Source organism: Octopus sinensis, linkage group LG10 (assembly GCF_006345805.1).
Source record: "Octopus sinensis linkage group LG10, ASM634580v1, whole genome shotgun sequence".
In the NCBI taxonomy this organism is placed as follows: Eukaryota; Metazoa; Mollusca; class Cephalopoda; order Octopoda; family Octopodidae; genus Octopus; species Octopus sinensis.
This window is the reverse complement of record NC_043006.1, coordinates 5,442,259-5,448,249: the sequence shown is the minus strand read 5'-3', so window position 1 is coordinate 5,448,249 and position 5,991 is coordinate 5,442,259.

Below are 5,991 nucleotides of genomic sequence, written 5' to 3'. Positions count from 1 at the left end.
TTCTCGGGGAGATTCAGTGTGACAAAGAGTGTGACAAAGCTAACCGTTTGAAATACAGGTACTGCTCATTTTTGCCAGCTGAGTGGACTGGAGCAACGTGGAAATAAAGTGTCTTGCTTAAGGACACAAATCTTCACCGGGAATTGAACTCACGACCTTACGGATATCTCAACCACTAAGCCAGACACGTGCCTTCACACACACACACGCACGCACACACATACACACACATAATGTGAGTGTGGGTGTGGTGGTCATATCATGATCGCATCTCATGGCTGAAACAAGTAAACGATAAAAGATTATATATGTTATGTTTTGAATTCCCCCCCTGTAATTTACTGGAATTTTGCAGTTGAAATAAATTGAGTTCAAAATTAAAATTAAAATGAATCCTGTAAAGACAACCATATTTCCGAGATTATTTCATAAAAATTGTAAATTTGTTGAATAAATATCAATATATTACTGCTGTGGAGGCGCAATGGCCCAGTGGTTAGGGCAGCGAACTTGTGGTCGTAGGATCGCGGTTTCGATACTCAGACCGGGCGTTGTGAGTGTTTATTGAGCGAAAACACCTAAAGCTCCACGAGGCTCCGGCAGAGGGTGGTGGCGATCCCTACTGTACTCTTTCGCCATAACTTTCTCTCACTCTTTCTTCTGTTGGCCTGCTCGCTTAGCCATCGGGGTGGCGTCGTTTGAAGGCTATAACAATGCGAAGCGCATTGTGACCAGCGATGTGTAATAACATCTGATAGCCTGGTTGGTCACGGTGATCACGGTGATAATATATATATATATATATATATTATATATATATATATATATATATATATATATATAAGTAGGTGAATGAATTATCCTGTTTATCGTCAGCATGGAATGAAAATATGCTGTCTTCGAAACATGTGTCGAGAGTAAAGGAATTTTGTTAACATCTTCGTTCGACTCCATTCTTTCATTTATATATTATAATATATATATATATATATATATATAATATATATATATTATATATATATAATATAGCTGGCAGATGTCATATTATTGCTACTTAAACTATTACTATATTGATATTTAATAGCCATTTATTTTATCAATAGAAACCTCGTCTGTTGATATATCGCACCTTTAAATAACAATACCTTCAAACAAAAATAGGAAATATTGGATGATGAGTATCAAGGCTGGAAAGTTATTTAGTCACCAAGTCTTCTCAGTCACAGCTGACCTAGGGTTAAACAGCAAAAACAACCGCTGAAGAAGGAATAGATTAGGCAACCGGATGTGATTAACTGAGATAAAGAGAAACATGTAAAATAACGAACGCTTCAGCTATCAGTTCAAATTTACGCGGTCTTTGAGGGACTTGGACATAGCCAAGTCTTCGTGGTACAAGGAAGGGTATACATAAAAAGTTGATGGACAACCATAATATTAAAAATATAAACAAAATTAATATCAAAATATTAGCAAGAGAACGCAGTTGCAGCTTCTGTTGTAGTTAGACAAAAGATCTCGATTGTTACAAAGAAAACAAATCTAAACTGTAATTGTCTGCTGTAGTGTCTAAGACAAACATAGCTGATTTCTTACCAATATGTTGGTGCTTTGTAAGGTTATGTACTGTAAGTGCAGTGCGGACCGAGCATTTAGCTGAGTCTCTCGCGAAGATCAAGCCATTGCCTTCTGCAAAACCTCTGCAAAACGGTTTGTCTTCCTCTCTCTGATGATTGTGGCAATGGAAGTTGTATAGTAGATGTGGTTGAAATGGTTTAGTGCAAACATTTACCTTCAGGCCAAATCGGGATTAACTTCTTTTAGCACCACTCGACGTCTACAAGATTTATATTAATATTTGGTAATATATCTTCTCATTTGATATTTATTTCTTCATAATGTCCCATTTATCAAGCACCAATTTACCTTTGATGGTGATTTATTGGTTATTCGTATAAACACAGTTTGAAAATGAAAATGAAAGTAAGTCATAATATAGATTGAAGGATAAGTAAAGTACTTATAAAGTACTTATAGGATAAGTAAAGAAATCTCTCTTACAGAAAGAGAACGAGTGGGAAGAAAAGAGGGAAGGAGGGAGGGAGAGAGAGGCAAAGAGAGAGGGAGAGAGTAGGGAAATTCTACAAACAATTCATTGTTGGTGCTGATGATGTTGATGTTGAGCGTACGGTCTTCGTCCCAGAGCTCGCAAGATTGGAGTAGTCCGAAACGTGGTCCTTTGCTATTCGTAAGACCCGCAGAAGAGAAAGCAGGTCAACCCCCGACACCGAGAGCATCGATGGATGGATGAATGCGCATCCAGGCTCAGCGGTTGCATGGGAAGTCGGGGAAAGAAACAGGAAGAAAGAGTGAGAGAAAGTTGGAGCGAATGAGTACAACAGGGGTCACCGCCACCCCCTGCCGGAGCCTCGTAGAGCTTTAGGTATTTTCGCTCAATAAACGCACACAACGCCCGGTCTGCGAATCGAAACCGCGATCCTTCGACCGCGAGTCCGCTGCCCTAACCATTGGGCCATTGCGCCTCCTGTTGGTGCTGCTAGATAAAGGTCAATATCAAATGATATTTATTTTTTTTCAGTTGCATAGAAGTAACCGTACGCCTGTCTCTCTAGTATGGAGCTTTATCAAACATCACGAATCAGCGTTAGAGACGATAAAGTGTCAATTTTAAATTCCATAATAGGTCACGTTCCGTCCACTTTTGGTAACATGAAATATTTTATTTTCAATATTTCTTACATTTGAGGTTACCGAAAACAAAAGTTACAACGAAACAGTATTTTTGTGCTATTGAAATAATACGAAGCGGTGACGTCTCAGAGGGTGGGTGTCCCTCAACTCCAGCCTGAAGTGTTTCACCTGGCACGGAAAGCTAACCAATAGTGGTACCAAAAAAATCACTATTTATGATTCAGACATCCAGAAAGACCACTTTGGATTTTAAAGAAGACTTTTCGGTGATACGCTTCAGAAGGAGAATATTTTATTCTGAGTGCAATGCCAATAAATTGTATTGGAGTTATTTTTTAAAAAATATAAAATAAAATCAAACCCGAGTTGTAACACGCAGATTATCAAGATTGCGTTGTGATTAGTAGCACATAAGCTTCCCTTTGACTTGAAAATATCATGACGATGACGATGATTATGATGGTATTATATATATATATATATATATATATATAATATATATATAATATATATATATATTTATACCCTCAAGGGGCTAAACATAGAGGGGACAAACAAGGACAGATAAAGGGATTAAGTAGATTACATCGACCCCAGCGCGAAGCTGGTACTTTATTTATCGACCCGAAAGAATGAAAGGCAAAGTCAACCTCGGCGAAATTTGAACTCAGAACGTAGCGACAGACGAAATACCTATTTCTTTACTACCCGCAAGGGGCTAAACACAGAGAGGACAAACAAGGACAGACAAACTGTTTAAGTCGATTATATCGATCCCAGTGCGTAACTGGTACTTAATTTATCGACCCCCGAAAGGATGAAAGGCAAAGTCGACCTCGGCGGAATTTGAACTCAGAACGTAGCTAATGTTTCTGCCAGCTCGCCGCCTTCATATATATATATATATATTATATATATATATATATATAATACAAACACACACACACACACAACACACACCACACACACTATATATATATATATATATATATATATATATATATATATATACATGTGTGCATATGTGTACATTCATATTTATTATATCAAAGACAATGTCTTTATGTGTTCGTGTATTACTTATACATTCGAAAACTGCTGCACCGATCATAATGGAATTTGGAACACAAAATCGAAGCCTAGGGAGAAGGGTAATGCTGTGTGTTTCATACAATTTCATAGATCAAAATTACTGAATGGATCCTTATGATATTTGAAACTTAGATTCAATGCATAAGGGTGGGTATAATGCAATATGTTTGGTTTGAATTTCAGATGACTTAAAGAGGGAAGAACCCCCCCACCCATGAAAATTCATAAATTTTCGATGTTGATGAAATTTCAACCATGGGTAATTGACACACATCAAGAAGTATTCTCACAGTTTCCACTTCACATGAGGATTCTAAGACACCTTAATGGGGGCCTTAACTCCCAAATTTTAGTCATTTCTTTTATGAGCCAAAACTAAGTCAAAAGTACTGAATGGATCGTTACGAAATTTGGAAATTATATTCTATGCATAAGGGCCACAACCCCCATGGCAATTCATATATTTTTGCTGTTGATGAAATTTTAACCATAGATATTAGATACAAATGAAGTAATATTTATAAAATCTCATCTTCTTACAAGTCAGAAAGACCCCTTCATGGGGACTTAACACCCACAATTTTGTCATTTTATCTAAGCAAAGACGAATAGTTGTACTCTTGGAAGCTGTAGGGTCATCCGAGCATAGAAGATGAGCATTATACACACACATACACACCGTGCCTAGGGTTAAACACAGCTCTTTTGCATGATTTCAACGGAAATCTTATAAGCTGACAAGGCGAGTTGAGTTTAAACCTAGGCGCGGTGAGAACCACCTCTGAGCATTAAGACGCGTTAAGTATCAAGATGCGAGATCATCAGCGATCTGGCGTATCTGCGGCCGTAGAGAGCTTGTCTCCCTTGTCAACTCATTAAGAGTGCTTCTGTGGCTATTGAGTTGTTTTGACTCCTATTTCTAGCAATACTGGTGCTGATTAGTGCTCTTTGGCACTTTAGTGATGTATATATATATATATATATATGTAGGGAATCTTGCAAGCAGGAAGTGGATTCGATCCACCATAGCCAAATTTAAATCAACACTGCTACAGAACTTTTCCCACGATGGAACAATGGTTTTTCTCTGATAGCAGTTTTACATTTTCCAGATGTCATTAGCTAGGCCAAAATAATGTATTCACCGCTTGACCTTTTCTAACCTCTTCTACTTCACCAAAAGCTAGAGTAGAGATAAGACCACCAACTAAATCTATTGTTCTCGTTGATATATCTATCCTTCTGGATCTTAATATAAGCACATCCCAAGTAAAAATCAGTTAGTCACCACTCAGGGTGACAACTCAAGGAGAACGTAGTCTGGTTGACCAGCTACAATCTTCGCCAGAGGGAGAAATGAAGTTTACTGTGGACAACACCCTATAATTCTCTCTGGCTCCAATTCTGTTCTCCTATACCAACATGGATGGAACCTACACTCGCCTCCTTATGAGAGCTCAAAATCTCTCGTGGAAGCGTCATCCAACCAAAATGCAAATATATGGGAAACTACCACCTGTGTCATCTCTTGTGAAAGGTAGAAGAGTCCAGTTTGCTGGACATTGTTGTAGAGCTGAAAACGAGGCAATTTCTACTCTTCTCCTGTGGAAGCCATCTACTCGCAATACCAGAGGGCGCACACTCTCCTACCCTTATGTAATCTCCAGGGATACAGGCATCCAGCAACAGGACCTCCGTAATGCTATGATGGACCGTGAAATCTGGCGCAGCATTGTCTCTTCCACGGTCGAAAAATGATGATGATGACACCAACATTCTATCGCTATCTGTGGATTACTACTAACTATACGTATACGTAAAACTATGTAAAGAAAACATTCTACCGCAGCAAACTTTACTTTCCCATGCTTTTGGATTTCTCAACCTGCCCGTCAAGGTCAGGTATTGTAACGTAACAGTAAATAAACAATTTCCATAAAACTTCATATATTGTTCCATCATCTTCTCATCTTACAATTTGCCGTTTTAATAACAAACTTTTGATCGTTACTACCGGATCTATCCATCGCATGCTTTTGGATGTATCAACCTGCCCGTCGAGGCAAGGTAATTATAACGTAACGGTAAATAAACAACTTCCATGAAACATCATGCATTGTACATCTTTCACATCTTACAGTAAACAATTATAACAACAAATATTTGCCGTTACAATTGGTAACCTCC